Source organism: Eurosta solidaginis, chromosome 4, assembly GCF_040869045.1.
Source record: "Eurosta solidaginis isolate ZX-2024a chromosome 4, ASM4086904v1, whole genome shotgun sequence".
In the NCBI taxonomy this organism is placed as follows: domain Eukaryota; kingdom Metazoa; phylum Arthropoda; class Insecta; order Diptera; family Tephritidae; genus Eurosta; species Eurosta solidaginis.
The window spans coordinates 191,923,820-191,943,488 of NC_090322.1; the positions used below are offsets into that span (position 1 = coordinate 191,923,820).

The 19,669-nt window shown below is 38.5% G+C and overlaps 1 protein-coding gene across 7 annotated transcripts in view; it reads left to right on the forward strand.

Moving 5' to 3' along the window:
• LOC137250811 (glutathione synthetase-like) overlaps nt 1-19,669 on the forward strand; it is a 117,223-nt gene that overhangs the window by 18,100 nt on the left and 79,454 nt on the right. The gene's annotated exons all lie outside the window — the stretch shown is intronic.

The following is a 19,669-nucleotide window of genomic DNA, read 5'->3' on the forward strand; positions in this document are numbered from 1 at the left end:
CTTTGTAGTAACAGATAAATTTGTTATTGTTGTTCCATCATTTTTTCCGTTCCATCGCTTTTATGCGTCTTTCATCCCTAATGCCCTTGAACTTCCCGGAAAAAGAAAATTATAATAATAATACCAATTTCACACAGATGGTTAATGAATTATCAAGTCCAGTTTTCTACATTAAAGCCCTTAAATTTTAAATACAAAATACAAATTCTTAATTATCTCATTGTTGCTTTATTGAATGCCTAATTAAGTTAAAAATCATGATTCAATCACTAGAGGTTTGCTCGGCTCACACATTTTTAGACAATTGCAGCCATTTTGCTCCCAAATTAAATTGACATCCGTGATCTTTGTTGTTTCTTTGCGATTTTTCGAAAAATATTAGTAGTAGAAATAGGAAGCAATCAGTTTACAAATACCCGATAAGTACTGAACTACATAATTCTTTGGAACAATTTTTTTTAATTTTATGATTAACTAGCGTACCCTCGCCCGTTTCGCTAGGCGAAAAATTCAATGATTTGATGAAAGAGAATAAAATTAATACGAAACAAAGCAAATTCTTTGACACAATTTCATTCGAACTTTATTGTAACACTTTTTGGTAGACAACGTTTTTGGTTTTTCCATCTTTCGCGTAAATGAATAATGACCATGGTTTGCTTACTCGTGAGCAAGCTACATACAATTGTCCATGAGAAAAAATTGGGTATTCTAAATTAATACCGCACATTTGTAGATACTGTCTTTGCGCCTTATTAATTGTCATAGCGAAGGCAAGGCGAATAGGGAAATGCAAACGTTTGAAATCGAATGGTAAATTCGTCGGAATCAGTGGAATTCTGGGTATCAAAACGTCTTCTTTTTGTACTTCCCTTTCAAAATTGTTGCTTCGATAACGTTACCCATTAGCTTATTCACAGCGAGTCTGGTACCGTTGCAAAGTCGTGGCACATTAATGTTGCGCAGCATAATAATCGTTGCTCCAAATTTTAATCATAAATTATGAGGTGGTAGGCCATGCATATCGAGTGAGTTTGGATATTTACGACATCATCTTGATCAGTAATAGTGTCCATTAGCTGTATTTATATCATTGACATCCTTATTTTTCCCAGCTAAAATTGCCCTTTCGCTGAGCCAATCATAGTTTTTGTAATGTTGAACTATGTTTGGAAATACACTCTGAATCAATGCCTCTTTAAACTGTGCAAAAGTGCAGAAATTATTAGGCAATGTAATCATTCCTGTTTGATCGACAGACATTTGGCCATTTCCGATTTTCAGTAATTGCTGTGAAAATTCAGCTGCTGACGGAACGTTTTGTAGTTGAACACGAACGTTTGTAGTAAGTGTAAGCGTGTTTACATGTCTCATAAATACGATGATTTTAAACATGCATTGATTTCATCTGCAGCCGTGGATTTTAGGATCACAGGTAATGTTTGCCTGAAATATCCAGCCAATAAAATCATGGCACCTCCAAAGACTGTTTGGCTTCCTCGTAGATCTTTCAAAGATCTACCAAGTGCTTCCAATGATTTCTTGTGTGCCATAGTACACTCGTCCCATACGATGGGCTTACATACTTGAAGAACTTTTGCCATTCCAGATGTTTTCGAAATATTACATGTTGGTGTTTCATTTACCTGCATATTCAAAGGCAACTTTAATGCAGACTGTGCTGTGCGACCGCCTTCCAGTAATGTAGCCGCAATTCCGGAAGAATTGAATGCCAATGCAACGTTATTATCTGATCGAATTGTTGCTAATATCAATGAAATCAAAAAGGTCTTGCCTGTTCCCCCAGGAGCATCCAAGAAAAACAATCCACCAGTTCCATGGCTAACATTATTCATGATTGTATCATAAACATGTTGCTGTTGGTCATTCAATTTCGTTAATTTTGATGTTACAAATGTGTTTAGTTCATTACAATCATAATGGTATTCACGCTCCAGTTCTCGATTGAACATATCATGCATTGGACGATTTGCTGCTGGCATGCCCAATTGTACTAACGATTTGTTTGACATCGACAAACAAATGTCGTCAATCCTTATCATTGCTTCATTGTAAATTTCCAATGTGAATTCCAACTCATAATTTGCAGTATTTCGACGCATATGGTTTAAAATATCATCTGCCTTATAATCTTTGAAATTATTCCATAATTCCAATGGATTAGATGGGGAGCACATTGCAATTATTATCGAAAATAATGTTCGTATTTGATGTGGACTGCCTATTACAGCTGAAACGGCAAGCGTATCTTTCCAATTCTTGTCATCCTCCAACAAATTTAATTGTTGACATGCTTCACGATATGTAGCGCACAATTCACCATTAATTGTTCTTAAAGCTTGGAATGATGTTGGGCCACGATCATTAATTAACAACAATCGCAAGTAAAAACAATCAGCATTATTTGGATGAACTGCATAAATGCGTCCTAATGCATCTGTTGAGAACAGATTAGGATAACCTTCAACTGGTTTTCCTTGTTTTCGCCTTTGAAATGATTTCCTGGATTTATCCCATGTGAAATATTGTGGCACTTCTGCATATAGCAATGTTCTTGCAAAATCGTCCCATTGACATAAAAGAAAAAAGGCAGTCAAAGTTGTAGACGGTGCACTTGTTGTTCTAATGCGCTTTGAAAGTTTTGGACAACAATGGACAATATGAAAAAAATCCAACGATTGTCAACTTCAACATTTTGATTTCCCATCTTAATTATCGTTGATTTACCATTGTCATCAGTGCATCGACGACGATATGCCGGATATCCATCGTCACCTCCGTATCCGAAACCCAGAGAAAAATTATCACTCATCAGCACAGCTTCCTTTTGATACCCATATTGAAGTACTCATTAACAGGTTCCATTTGATACCCATAATGTAAAAACACATCCTAAGGTTATTCTGATCCACGTTTTGGGCAATATCTCGAGACCCTAGTCACTCAGATGTATGAAAATTACCCTCTTCTAAAGAACTCATCAACAGCTTTCATTTGATATCCATATTGTATGAACACATTCTAGGGGTACTCGAGACCCTAGTCACCCATTATCATGTACTAAAGCACTCATCAACAGCTTTCATTTGATATCCATATTGTATAAACACATTCTTGGGGTACTCGGGTCCACACTTTGGCCTATATCTGGAGACCCTAGTCACCTAGGGATACGAAAAGTACCCCATATTAAAGTACTCATGAGAAGCTTCCATATGATACCCATATTATACAAACACATCGTAGGATTATCCGGGTCCACGTTTTGACCTATATCTCAAGACCCTAGAACTTAAAAAAATTTTTTTTTCTATAAACCTTCCCCTATTTAATCCCTATAATATGAAAAAAGAACGAATAAAATTGGCCTCGTATCGGCCCCAAAACATGGATAGGAACGAACACCATTTCATTTATATATATTGTAACGAATTTACTGCAAATCCTCTTATTTGCAACCTTCTGCTAAGTTCGTATCACTAAACTGTTGAATAAATAACACCACTATTCAGTAATGCAAAATGGTCTTTATTAAAGTACTTCTCAATAAATACCTCTACTATTGCTCGACAGATAGCGTGCTTAATCAAAACTGACTCTCGCGCCTCTACCGTTGGTGATTTTATACTCTGTGATTTCCTCGTCGCATCTTCTAGGCGCTTCCAGAATTTACTTAGTTACTGACATATAATTATGACTACAGATGCACGCGTATAGCTTCTCATATGCGCGTGTATTTGTGAGCGACACTTCCGCAATTACAATTGCATACTTTTGGGAGCATCTCAGATAAGATATCTGCATGTGTTTGTGCATCTCTTCTCCGCTGCGTGTACGTACATATTTGTAGACATAATGATTAATTCGTTTATGTAGATACATAATGATTGATTTATGGATGTGCATACAAGTAACTCTTAGCATCGGCTTAGAGATGAGAGTACCCCTTAGTGTTGCTAATATTCGTAACACTACCCTCCACCTAAGTCTGATCGTCCCGATCAGACAAATCTCTCGATCTAAACGCTGCCAGCCTTTCCAAATGAACCACTTTCATTTTGGTTCGTGGTTTGCCAATGGTTTGTATGCGGTACACTACATCGTTGATCCGTTTTACAACTTTGTATGGGCCTTCCCAATTACACTGCAATTTCGGGGACAAACCTTTTTTTTCGTTGTGGGTTGTATAACAGCACCGAATCTCCTTCCTGAAACCATTCCGAATTAATTGCTTTATCGTACCTCGCTTTCATCTTGCCACTCATAATCTTTGATCGTTGCCTTACAAGATCGTGTATATCTCTCAGTGGATTTCTTGACATTTCTCTCTCGATCGGCATCTATAGCATTTTCAGGTCAAATGAAACTTTTTTCAAGTCAAATGAAACTTTTTTCATTTCAAATGAACCTTTTTTCATTTTAAATGAAACTTTTTTCATTTTAAATGAAACTTTTTTCAGTTTAAATGAAACTTTTTTCATTTTAAATGAAGCTTTTTTCAAGTCAAATGAAACCATACTACTAAGGTAATTGTTAATATATTTATATCGTATTTTATAACGCTAAGTATTTATCAAATTTTTCTTTAAGACAACTATTTCTAATTAGCCACATTGAATTTTTGCTTAAATTTTCTTTGTGAATTTAAGCTGCAGTTAAGGTCGGCTTAGTTTAGCCTTGCCTTTTGATCGTTTCAATTTTTAATAGATAAAGTAGCAGGGTTATATGCTGGGAAACTTATATACTACAGTTTTACCACCCACTTAAAATAAGCACCTATATTTTTTACTTGTATCTACTCTTATATATAAAGGAATAAAGCAACGTAGAGAATAAATAGAAGGAACCAAAGAGCATGATGTGAGCGTATTTCCTATTCACTGTCTGACACCAACTAACACATCGGTTGAATCTTCTGTATTATGCTTTTCTCTTTGACCAACGTCTTACCAAACAACATAGAACGATAGCAAGGTATTGAGAGAAACATTACTTTTACCAAATATATTGTATAGCATGTGGACTGTGGAGAGATCTTTTTAACTATGCTGAAAAACATAACGGTAAAATGTGATCTTTTCTACTCTATGGCGTAGTTACATTGCATTTCACTCGTTTGGGCCTTTGAAAACATATATATTTGTTTTTATTCCGATATCGCGCCATCGATTTTTCATTAGGATTTGGGGTCAGGAAAAGAAGTATCACTACGCATACCCAAACAAATAATTTTCGAGCCTGCGAAATTTAATTTTCTTTTACTTTTTTTGACTTTGATTTTTAAGGGTTTTTTCATGACCTACTAAAAAAAATTTCGGAGATTAAGTTTCCTTTAAACTATTCTGATCTATTTCGTTGCAGTGCGAATAAAAACAAAGTTTATTCCACCTTACGGTCCAACGTTTCGCCAAATTTCCTTGGCATCATCAGGGGCGTAATATTTTTAGATGTGGCGGTTAACAAAATTACAAATGAAAACTAAATAAAATTTACAAAAATTACACCATTAATTACATAGAAAATCGGTACCATCGATTTGTGGTACACTTTGTCACATTAAACACTATGAACACTATAAAATTTTCATTTGATTGTATAATTTTCATGTATACCAACGTTTTTAGCGGACGCTTTTGGGTCGGACGTATGAAATTTTTTTAGTAGGCCATGAAAAAACCCTTAAAAATCAGAGTCAAAACAAGTAAAAAATTTCGCAGGCTCGAAAATTATTTGTTTGGGTATGCGTAGTGAAACTTTTTTTCCTGACCCCAAATCCTATCGAAAAATCGATGGCGCGATATCGGTTAATAAACCGACCCATTCTAATATATATATTCTAAGTATTACATTTAAATACAATATACAATGAAAAATAATGGAATAAAAATAATATAATAATATATATGTTTTCAAAGGCCCAAACGAGTGAAGTGCAATGTAACTACGCCATAGAGTAGAAAAGATCACTTTTACCTTTATATTTTTCAGCATAGTTAAAAAGGATCTCTCCACAGTCCACATGCTCTACTATATAGTTGGTAAAAGTAATGTTTCTCTCAATACCTTGCTATCGTTCTATGTTGTTTGGTAAGACGTTGGTCAAAGAGAAAAGCATAATACAGAGGATTCAACCGATGTGTTAGTTGGTGTCAGACAGTGAATAGGAAATACGCTCACATCATTCTCTTTGGTTCCTTCTGTTTGTTTTCTACGTTGCTTTATTCCTACGTTATTAACGAAGTATATGTAGAAGAAGAATGTGCTTTATATATAAGAGGAGTAGATACAAGTAAAAAATATATGTGCTTATTTTAAGTGGGTGGTAAAACTGTAGTATATAAGTTTCCTAGCATATAACCCTGCTACTTTATCTATTAAAAATTGAAACGATCAAAAGGCAAGGCTAAACTAAGCCGACCTTAACTGCAGCTTAAATTCACAAAGAAAATTAAAGCAAAAATTTTGCCTTCAATGTGGCTAATTAGAAATAGTTGTCTTAAAGAAAAATTTGATAAAGACTTAGCGTTATAAAATACGATATAAATATATTGACAATTACCTTAGTAGTATGGTTTCATTTGACTTGAAAAAAGCTTCATTTAAAATGAAAAAAGTTTCATTTGACCTGAAAATGCTATATCCCAAACTTCAAATCAGCTGGCAGTCGAAGGTCATTGCCAAAAATTACCTTTGCGGGAGTTTGGCCCGTTGTCTCATGCACTGCCGATCGGTAGGCCATCAAGAATAATGATATATGTGTATCCCACTCCTTATGGTACTTGTCTACTACTTTCCTTAAATGCTCCTCCAATGTTCTATTGAATCGTTCCACCATACCATCGGACTGAGGATGCAATGCAGTTGTCCGCGTTTTTCGAATGCTCAACTTCTTGCACATTTCTTGGAACACAGCTGATTCAAAATTCCTGCCTTGGTCAGAATGTAACTCCATTGTGACACCATACCTTGCAACCCAATTGTTTATAAACACTTCTGCTACTGTTTCCGCTTCTTGATTGGGGATTGGGTATACCTCTGGCCATTTACTGAAATAATCCATAAACACCAGTACATATTTGTTTCCGCATTTGCTAGTAGGAAATGGACCTGCGACATCCATAGCGATCCTTTCAAATGGCGCACCTGAGTTATATTGCTTCATCTGGCCACGACTTCGGGTTTTGGGCCCTTTCGGTCTGCTGCAAACCTCGCAGTTCGCAATCCACTCAGTGACCCACTGACGGCAACCAACCCAATAGAATATCTGTTTAATCTTCTCGAGCGTCTCCGTGATTCCAAGATGACCTCCGCTTGGACCATTATGCAGCTCGCTGAGCACATCAGGAATCCTCTTTCTGGGAACAACTATCAGTTTCTTCTTGCATTGACCATCCTCACTCTCCCCTACTCGATGCAAGCAACCGGATATCAATTCTAAACTGTTACACTGTGCCCAATATGACTTCGCAATGGGACTCTCTGCTGACATCTCTTCTCTGTTTGGTCTTTCGTTTCGTTCGAGCCCTTGCATAACATGTGACAGATCTGTATCTTCTAGCTGACACTTTCTTAGTTGTTCCTTGTCCCATTCATCCGTACACGTTATAGCCATTAGCCGGACATCTATAATGTCTTATTTAGCCTCGGCCTTTGAACAGTGCTGGAATTCCAAACTACATGGTCTTCGTGACATTGCATCGGCATTCCCATGGGTACTACCTTTCCGATGCTCAATGGAAAAGTCATAGCTTTGTAGCCGCTCGATCCACCGTGCCAATTGTCCTTCTGGATTACGGAACTGCAGAAGCCATTTCAACGCTGCGTGATCTGTCCTGACGCGGAATCGCTACCTCGACAACCCACAATTTGTTTGTTCCACAATCTCCATCAACCTTTGCTCAGATGACTGCTTCGGATTTTGGTGGTATTTGCTGACTCTCTTCCACCAGCACTCGCTTACTGCTGTAGCCTCTCTCGTAGCCGAAATTAAGTGGCACATCCATGTTCTTATATCGCATCGTCTTGCTTTGCATATCGATCTTGATGCCTTGGTCGATTAAGAAGTCCACTCCAATTATGATTTCATCAACAATCTCTGCCACTATAAAATTGTGTACTACCGTGACGTTCCCAATTGCGACTTCACATGCTACTTCACCTAGAACCATGGTGTCTTCTCCAGTGGCTGTACGCAATCTTGCCCCATGCTATGGTCTTATCTTCTTATTGACTAAATCCGCTCGAATGATGGAATGAGATGTACCCGTATCTACAGTCAGTAAACGTTCCTTTCAAGCCACATGTCCTCCGACAGTAAGATTGTTTGACCTTCTTCCAATTTGCGAGATAGAGATTATGGGGCAGCTCTCAGCTCTGTGTTTACGGCCACCCACATTGTTGGAGCTATTGGGACCGGTGCTGCAATGTCGTGCAATATGACCTGGGTTGCCGCACTTGAAACATTTAATAACTCTGGAATTTTTCTGTTGTGATCCCTTCAGTGCTTCCAAAATTGTGTTTACCCAATCTGGTCTTTCCACTTCCACACGATGAGCTTTGTATGCTGGTTTACTCAATAATGAGGCAGTTTCCTGAGTCAATGTATGTGATACCGTTTCTGCAAATGTTGGCTTTGGGTTTGCGTATGTGGCTCGCTTCGTTTCGACGTCCCGTATGCCATTTATAAAGCTCTGAATTTTTACCCTTTCGGTGTATTCCACGGGTGCGTCGGCATTCGCCAAATGTGCAAGCCTTTCGACATCTGACGCAAACTCCTACAAAGTCTCGTTAGCTTTTTGGTAGCGGTTTTGCAACTCTATTTGGTGTATCTGCTTCCTGTGTTCGCTTCCGTATCGCCTCTCTAGAGCGCTCATCAATATTTCGTAGTTGTTCCGCTCTCCCTCGGGAATAGTCTGTAGGATTTCAGCAGCAGATCCTTTCAATGCCACGAATAGTGCAGCAACTTTATCTTCAGCACTCCAGTTGTCCACTGCTGCGGTCTTCTCAAACTGAATCTTTAACACCTGGACAGGAACAGAGCCGTCAAAAGATGGAGTTTTTACCTTCGTATTGCTTGCTGAAACAGCTGGCCGATTTAGTTGCAACTCCTGCATACGACCTCTCAAAGCATCCACCTCGGCCTCGATTTTTTCCTCAAACTGCGTTATTTTCTCGTCCATGCGCGCTTCGAGTTTTGATGATATACGCGCCTCTTGCGCTTCGAGTTGTACTGTATGCGTGTCTCTTGTTCTTTCAGTTGTGCTTCCATCTTTGATGTAATCTGTGTCGACATTTCTGAAATACGCGTTTTTTGTGCTTCAATCTTCGATGTTATGCGTGTCTCTTGCGATTCCAGTTGAGATGCCATATATGTTTTCTGTTCTTCCAGTTGTGTTTCCATCTTGGATGTTATGCGTATCCCCTGTGATTCCTGTTGAGATGACATTTGTGACGACATTTCTGAAATGCGTGCCTCCTGTGCTTCCATCTTGGATGTTAAACGTTATGAGGTAGGTTTTGTCTAAGGCTGGGGTAACGCTCAGTCAATCCAGAGTCGAGTAAAGGTCCCACAAACCCCTACTGAATAAATACACGATATTTATGTGTTACGAACACACGCACACACGGCTGGAGATATTGGGCGGACAGCAGCTTTCCGTCGCAAGATTGCGAGGGGGCGGAGCGGCGGCTAACGGTCGTTGGAGTAGAGGAGGTTCGGTAGGGCGGTTGAACGGTCGGGTAACGGACGAACTCGTACGGCGGTACGGAAGCAGCGGCTTAACGGCGGTAGGATGGCAAGCGGCCAGTGGCTGGTGTAGCAGCGGCGGGACGGATGCAGCGGCTTAACGGCGGTAGGATGGCAAGCGGCCAGTGGTTGGTGTAGCAGCGGCGGGACGGATGCCGCGGCTTAACGGCGGTAGGATGGCTGACGGCCAACGGTCGTCGTAGCAGCGGCGTGACGGATGCAGCAGCTTAACGGCGGTAGGACGGCGGACGGCCGACGGTCGTCGTAGCAGCGGCTTAACGGCGGTAGGATGGCGAACGACCAACGGTCGTCGTAGCAGCGGCGGCTGAATGGCGATAGGACGGAGAACGGTCAGTGGTTGGTGTGGCAGCGGCGGCACCAGCAAGGCGGTAGTATGGCGGACGGCCAACGGTCGGCGTAGCACCGGCGGCGCCAGAGGGGCGACGATGCGACGGCAGCGGCGGTGGGCTACGGAGCGCGTACCAGGGCCGTGGTGAGAGGGGAAGTAGGCTGGCGATGGGGTTTACCTGGCCAGCGGCGGCTCGTTCCGGGCGGGGTCGGTTGACGGTATCGGATTGATCGGCAGTCTTCGGCAGAATCGACAGTAGGCCGGTTGGATACCTGGGGAAGAGACTGTGAGGACTCGTTTGTGCTGGTTTCACCGCTGTACACCCCCGCCTCCCTACTTGCACACTAGTAGAAGGTGCGAAAGGGGGGTGGAGTTGTACCAGCCGAGGCACCGTGGGTCGACCCGTGGGCGGAGGGGAAGTGCACCTTAACGGCACAGCGGTAGCCCCTGTGCGCACGCATCGGCCCACGGCTGCAACCAGAGCTATGGAGAGGGGTCGTGCGGTCGTTCGGGCAGCGGGTCATTTCTTACCAGACTAGGGCGACGGAGGGAAAAGTAGCCCGAAGACAACACTCTCGTCGTCCTGGTGCAGCAAGGGGTGACTCGCGCCACGGCCGCACCCTCTTCACCCTAGCTAACTAGTGGGAGTGGTCCCACCGCTCCGGCCAGCCTATTAAACCAGAGCTGAGGGGGAGGGGTGTTTTGGGTCATTGAGGCGGTGGGCCGCTCAAGCACCAAGGTGGGCGACGGAGGGAAAAGTAGTCCGAAGACACCACTCGCGTCGTCCAGCCCTGGTGGAGGGTGACCCGCGCCATGACGGCGCCCCTGCCACGCAGCCCGAGCTGACGGGGGTATTTGGTCATTGAGGCAGCGGTCCGCTCAAGCACCAAGGGGGGTGACGGAGGGAAAAGTAGTCCGAAGACACCACTCGCGTCGTCCAGCCCTGGTGGAGGGTGACCCGCGCCATGACAGCGCCCCTTCCACTCAGCTAGCTAGCCGAAGTGGTTATTTTGTCTTTAAAAAGACAACCACTCCCGCTGGCTCACCTGTGAGGTCTGAATTGCAAAAATGCAAATTTGATATTTGTATGGGTGGTGCCGCAAACTGGTTGAGAAGTCAACACACCATTATTGTGATTTTCATTGGTTTCCTATCAGTGGTTGTTGACTATGCTATAAAAGAATAAGTACAAGTGGTTGTTGGTTATGCTATAGAAAAATAAGTACAGGGAGGTTCAGGTTTAAGTGAAGAAGGAAATACAGGGGGTTACGTTATTGTAACGCTACGTTACAACGTGTCTCCTGTGATTCCAGCTGAGATGCCACTGTCGATGTTTGAGCAGTTATTGCAGCCAATATCATGTTCAAGTCTGTGCTCGTAACTGTCTGCGATGTTTCGTTTTTCTCTTCAATTTTTGTTGTTGTCTCGTCGACATCAAGATGAAAGACATATTCTTCCACGTTAATTCATTCTGCTTCCGTTGCCTCTCGTAGTCGTGCTTGAAGTTCGAGTTTAATGCCGGTTGTATTCAATCCACGGCTCTCCAACTCGTTCTTCAGTTGCTGGATCTTCAATTCACTGAACTTTGCCATGTCTTTGTTGTCCTCTGGAATTTATTCAACAATTCCTCTTCTGACACCAATTGTAACGAATTTACTGCAAATCCTCTTATTTGCAACCTTCTGCTAAGTTCGAATCACTAAACTGTTGAATATATAACACCACTATTCAGTAATGCAAAATGGTCTTTATTAAAGTACTTCTCAATAAATAGCTCTACTATTGCTCGACAGATAGCGTGCTTAATCAAAACTGACTCTCGCGCCTCTACCGTTGGTGCTTTTATTCTCTGTGATTTCCTCGTTGCATCTTCGAGGCGCTTTCAGAATTTACTTAATTACTGCCATACAATTATAACAACAGATGCACGCGTATAGCTTCTCATATGCGCGTGTATTTGTGAGCGACACTTCCACAATTACAATTGCATACTTTTGGGAGCATCTCAGATAAGATATCTGCATGTGTTTGTGCATCTCTTCTACGCTGCGTGTACGTACATATGTGTAGACATAATGATTGATTCGTTTATGTAGATACATAATGATTGATTTATGGATGTGCATACAAGTCACTCTTAGCATCGGCTTAGCGATGACAGTACCCCTTAGTGTTGCTAATATTCGTAACAATATATAGATTTATTAACCATGCCATGATCTATTAGTGTGGCTGAATATATGTAATTTTATGAAAAGTGAGGACACCAAGAAATCGTGCACTCTCATAAACCTATGAACATACGAAACCTAAACCAATTTAAAATTCATTGTTCAACGCCAAAAACTCGACTGGTAAATCGATTCACGTAAAAATGTAATTAGTAAATAATGGAGATGCCATAACGAAATGTACTCATTGGGAATGTTAACTTATTCATTCCGTATGTTCTGAACATTCGTCTGCATTTAAGAATTTGTGGAGTCGTTTTAGATTTGGAATATTATGTATATACTTATTTGGAATATTCGAACCTGTTGTTGTTGTTGTTGTTGTAGCAATGTGAGGTAGTATCAAACGAACGTGTTCCGAATATTCTAAATTAACGGTTTATCCGGAACACTTACATGAATACTTAAAGGGAAATTTCATAATAAAAATGTAAATACTCCCTGTGTAGCAGGACCGTACAAAAGCTTAACTCTTCTACCAAAGTCTGCTACACTGCCACTGCTACAACAACAACCAAAGTCAAGGCCGGAATATAAAGTTCTAAAAGAAAAAGGCATTTTCTTGAATTTTTTTTTGTCAGTTCAGTATCACCCCATGCCGGTTGCCAATTCAAAATCGTCCTATCTAGAAATACTTCTAAAAAATTTCCCATTTCATTGTCACAAAAACGCCCTATATCAGAATTAGGTTGAAGAACGCTTTCCTCTTATGTCAAAATGCATTGAACTTATGCTCAGATAGGTAGTTTTTGAAACAAATTATGAGATAGCATTCTTAAACAAATTCTGAAATAATGACGAAACCAACATAACTCTATATCTATTCACGAAATATTTAGTAGAAAATTAATTATTTCCTTCAAAAACTGTTGGCATTTACAAATTTATTATCACTATTAACATACTACTAAAGGTACTTTTCTACTACAATTTCGCTGAGGGGGATTGAATTATTCCCCGTTTTCCATACTTCGTAAAAGCAACCCGTCCAGATTTTCAATGTTGGGAGTGTCAAAGTTCTGTCATCGTTGGAAAAAAACCTGTAGTAATTGAATCATGGTCAAAAATCTAGTATGTTTGTTTGATGGGTCAAATTTAATCGTCAATGTAATAATCCAAAAATTAATTGTTTTCAATTATTTAGGTAAAAGCATATATGTAATACTCCTATATGTGGCGGCCACCGTGGTGTGATGGTAGCGTGCTCCGCCTATCACACCGTATGCCCTGGGTTCAACTCCCGGGCAAAGCAACATCAAAATTTTAGAAATAAGATTTTTCAATTCGAAGAAAATTTTTCTAAGCGGGGTCGCCCCTCGGTAGTGTCTGGCAAGCGCTCCGATTGTATTTCTGCCATGAAAAGCTCTCAGTGAAAACTCATCTGCCTTGCAGATGCCGTTCGGAGTCGGCATAAAACATGTAGGTCCCGTCCGGCCAATTTGTAGGGAAAAATCAAGAGCAGCACGACGCAAATTGGAAGAGAAGCTCGGCCTTAGATCTCTTCGGAGGTTATCGCGCCTTACATTTATTTATTTTTATTTTAATACTCCTATATTGCTACAAAAAGCTAGGTACATTCCCAAACATCAGAGTGCCGATATATTGCTGTTTAAACGTTTTTTTTTTTGTATGCTACTACAATCACAAAAATTTTACAGGCTGTCTTGGTTTGATTTCGAATTCAAAACACATTGAGAGCATTTTCTATTAGCAATATAGGAGTATTACATATATGCGTAAAAAGAAAAAATGCCGAAAAAATCAAAATTTTATTTTCTCTGCATTTGCAAAACTTTTTTTTAAATAGGCATATATTTGGTTAGGTGCCACATCTATGAGTAGTAGCGCATACATTTTCTTTTGATTGTCTCTATAGTCAAGGAGGAAAAGGCAAATATCGACCATATTGGACATCCACGTCGATGGCATTACGCTACCATTTATCTTACACCCAAAAAATTTGGATATGACGTTTGATCAGGATCTACATTTTGGTGAGCAACCGATCGTAATTATACCTAAAATCCAGAGCCGTAATAAAATCCTCAAATCCCTTGTCGGCAGCACTTGGGGTAAAGAAAACGAAACGCTCATTACCACTTACAAAGCAATTGGCCGGCCGATTGCATGCTATGCGTTGCCGACATGGTCGCCAAGCTTAAAGGTTACTCACTGGAAGAAAATACAGGCCTGCCAAAACACTGCCCTCAGAACCGCTACGGGCTGTCTTCTTATGTCCTCCAAACACCATGTACACAATGAGGCGAGAGTACTCCCCATTAGGAAAAGAAATCAAATGCTGAACAAACATTTTCTGTTGAATACTCAGAAACCTGGGCATCCCAACAGGCATCTGATTGAACAGGCCACACCTTCCATGGGCTTAAGGGGTCATCTCCGTTAGCATTATGAGGAAATACGGCACCTGAGAAGACAGCCGTGTGAAACAAAAAAGCACAAACAGTAGAGAAACGCACTCTCCCTAGGGAAACCCGCGTCACTCGAGCTCAACTTCGATCTGGGTACTGGAACAGGTTAAACTCTTACCTATCCAAAGACCTGTTAAATTTGAATTAGCATTGGTAATCAATTAATTAGATGCCTAATTTAATGGCCAATGATTATTTCAATTGTTTTCCGAAAAAAGCAATTACTAATTGATTACCATTAAAAAAAAATCAAAAAAAAATCATGATTTTTTCCGATTATTGCAAAAAATTAAAAAAAATCAAAAATAATCAAAATGATTACTTTTGATTATTTTTGATTTTTTCGATTATTTTTGATTTTTTCGATTATTTTTGATTTTTTCGATTATTTTTGATTTTTTCGATTATTTTTGATTTTTTTTTTTTTTGATTATTTTTCCGCTTTGTTTAAAGAAAAATTCTCGTTTGTTGCATGCGGGATAGTTACTACATACAAGTACATATTAGGATGCAATAGTAAATCGTAAGCGCTTATCGAGGCGAATACATATATACATGCAACATATAGGGCGAATAGTATATGAGCGTTAATTCAAACATATTCTCCGGTAAGTATACACACATCTGCATATTTTACTACACTCATTTTATAAAATAATGTGGGATTGAAAACGGCGGTTTTTCTAACTACACAGACAATAGCCGTGTTTTTTAACACGCGTATATCCGTTTACGCTTAAACTTTATATTGACTGCTAAGGGACAAACTATAAATACACCTCTGAAATTGCTGCGCATAAATTTTGTCCTACTAAATTTCAATACGCATTATACTCAGATGTAACTGAAATATGTGTCTTTGTGTCACCCTCTACACTAATTCTATGTATTCTATGTGTGTCCACAATTCATCGCAACTGATTCAGCTATATGTTATACCATATGGCCATCAGAGCGTTGCGTCTCCGCTTTTCGTACACCCTGTTGCTGTAGCTAGTTGTTAACCACAGCCGCTAGATGGGTCTCCTAAGCATTATCTAAGCGAAGATACGCGTTTTTTACACGCGCAAACGAAACGTATACGCGCGTGTTAACAAACACGGCTAATATGTAAACAAATTTTGGATTCATAGGTTGGCGTTCAAAAGCTTTCATTTAGCAACGATCCTTTATGGTTTCATCCTTAAGTCTAGCCAATTTTAAATATTCAAAATATTTTGGATTTCGTTATGGCTATGCACTGATTATTTCGTACATACATACAAGTACATCGATGGATGTAACGGTATATCGTGAGCGCTTATCTAGGCATATGGCTACATACATACCAATGAACTGCAAAAATCGAACACAACAACCTTCGATTACATTGGGCAACATGATCGTGTTCAATGATCCAACTTGCTTAAACGAACATAATCGACATTGATTTAAAATCAACCAACTTATTTTGCATGCGTGAATATAATCAATTCAGACCAGGGTTGGGAAATGACATTTCATGAATTGTACTAAATCTACTCAAAAATCGTACTTTTTTCGTTCAAATTGTACTAAATTTTTGTGTGTGTCGATTTATGTACATATATTGCACTATTACTCATTTACTTTTTTTACCTTTTAGTACCAAAATAAAAATACGTGCTTAATGTATATATTGATTTCTTAGTTCAATAAGAGTTTTTGAAAAACATAAATATTCTTTTCTCATACATAAAACATATTATTATTACATAGGTATATTTTAAATATTTTCATATATGTATGTATGTTTGTTAATCAAACAAGTTTTCATCCTCGTCAACGATTAAGCTTTGTTCACGACTAACTCCCTTATCAATTTGCATATTATAACAACATTGCCCTCTGGCCTTAATAAAATCCTTTGTTTTTATCAAAGAAGAAACTGATTCAACAAGTAAACGATTTCTACATCTGGTTTTAATTATATTCTGTATCGAAAATATTCTTTCAACATTCGCTGAAGAATGTGAAATTGATAAAACCCCTGTGCAATTCTGTATATATTTGCAAAAAACCGCACGTTCAGTTCATTTTTCAATAATTGCCCAAAACTCAGAAATGGAATGATTTTTAAGAGCACGCAATTCTTCGTGTTCTGACAGGGCTCGATATTCCGAATTAATTTCGTCGATTTCATCAATTTCACATGTAGGAAATAATTTAGCAACCAGTGGAACAATGCTAGTTACTTCTCCTTTGATTATCAAAGTCAATTTTCGTCTGTAGGTTTTTACAAAACTCCATGTAAAATAGTTTAACGTTTAGTTTACAATTTTGAATATCTTGTTTTTCCAATAAATTTTTACAAATGAATAGATCTACTTCAGCGCCGCAATATATACTATCAATATCCATATGGTTTTTGTTTACATCTATTTTAGAAATAGTAGTGTTATCCAAATATTCTTTTTGCAAAAAATTACGTGCTATATGCCGGAATAAGTATTTCATTCTCGGCAAGAATATACGTATCCTGGCTTCCTCTGCTTGCATTTCAATATTAACGTTGTTTATTATTTTTAAAATATAGGAGAGAAAAAGAAATACATTTTAAAAGTAGGACTCAGAAGCACTGAGGTTATGAACTGAATATTCTGGCTTTCTAGTTTATTATTTCCTAAATTTTTTTCAAAATCAGAAAGCGTAAAATAATATTTTAGTGCATTCCACTGCTCTAAAACTCTTTCAATGCACGATTGTCTAGATGGTGGTTCACCGTGTTCCTGAGAACTTTACAATGACATGAAGCTCGGTTCCAAAGTATTCTTGAAAGTGCTCGAATTCCTCCCTTCTGTTCGTACCGTTACAAAAATGGAAGTTTAAAGGTCTTATGAACTGATCAATTTCATGTGGCATTTTCTTAAAGGCAGCTGCAGACACCAGATTTATGTCATGGCAAACACAGCAAAGAGTAGATAGATTTGGTACTACCTCCTTAAACTTTTCTTTGCAACTTTTCATGACATTACAATTATCTGCTGTGATTGAAATCATGTTATTCAGAGGAATTTAATGATTTTTCAGAATTTCCCTTGTGCTTTGCAATTAGTAATTGAAAAAAGCCCTAAAAATCGATCCATACATTTGGTTTCATATGTCCTTATCACTACGGCAAGTGTTTTCGAGACAGACACATCCGTGCTTTCGTCTATTACTAAAGAGTAGTAATTTTTTTGGCAGAAACTGGAAATAAATTTAACATTTTCTGGTGCAGTTACAGTGTTAATAATTTTTTGTGATTTTTATACCTTTCATGAACATGAAATGGTATATTAACTTTGGTCCGATGTTTGTAACGTTGAGAAATATAGAAGATAGACTCACCATTAAGTATACCGAATTGATCAGGGCGACGAACTGAGTTGATATAGCCATGTCCGTCTGTCCGTCCGTCTGTCTGTTTGAACGCAAACTATTGCCTCAAATTTTGAGATATCTCAATAAAATTTGGCACAAGGATGTACTTTTGTATTATATTAGACATTTGTAGGATCCGGTAGGATCGGACCACTATAACACATATCTCCCATACAACCGATCGTTCAGATAAGACGATTTTGGTCATTCCTCCCGAAATTTAGAAAGTATAAACGTGAAACTCGGTGATATATATTATAATATATCATGGAAGATATCCTGTAAAAATCACTTTGATCGGAGCTATATATAGTATATATCCCATACAACCGATCGTTCAGATAGAAAGATTTTTAGCCATTTCTCCCTTAATTTCCAATATAAAAGCGTTAAACTTGGTGATATTTATTCTAATAAATCATAGAAGATTTCATGAAAAAATCATTTCGATCGGAGCTATATATAATATATATCCCATACAACCGATCGTTCAGATAGGATTTTTAGCCATTTCTCCCTTAATTGCCAATATAAAAACGTTAGACTTGGTGATATTTATTCTAATATATCATAGAAGATTTCTTGAAAAAATCACTGATCGGAGCTATATGTATATAGTATATACCTATCCCATACAACCGATCGTTCAGATAGAAAGATTTTTGGCCATTTCTCCCTTAGTTTCCAATATAAAAACGTGAAACTTGGTGATATATATTCTAATATATCATAGAGGATTTCCTGTAAAAATAATTTCAATCGGAGCTATATATAATATATATCCCATACAACCGATCGTTCAGATAAGACGATTTTGGTCATTCCTCCCGCAATTTAGAAAGTGCAAACGTGAAACTCGGTGATATATATTATAATATACCATGGAAGATATCCTGTAAAAATCGCTTTGATCGGAGCTATATATAGTATATATCCCATACAACCGATCGTTCAGATAGAAAGATTTTTAGCCATTTCTCCCTTTATTTCCAATATAAAAACGTGAAACTTGGTGATATATATTCTAATATATCATAGAGGATTTCCTGTAAAAATAATTTCAATCGGAGCTATATATAATATATATCCCATACAACCGATCGGTCAGATAAGACGATTTTGGTCATTCCTCCCGCAATTTAGAAAGTACAAACGTAAAACTCGGTGATATGTATTATAATATATCATGGAAGATATCCTGTAAAAATCACTGATCGGAGCTATATATAGAATATATCCCATACAACAATTTCCAATATAAAAACGTTAAACTTGGTGATATTTATTCTAATAAATCATAGAAGATTTCATGAAAAAATCATTTCGATCGGAGCTATATATAATATATATCCCATACAACCGATCATTCAGATAGAAAGATTTTTAGCAATTTCTCCCTTTATTTCCAATATAAAAACGTGAAACTTGGTGATATATATTCTAATATATCATAGATTTCCTGTAAAAATCATTTCGATCGGAGGTATATATAATATATACCCCATACAACCGA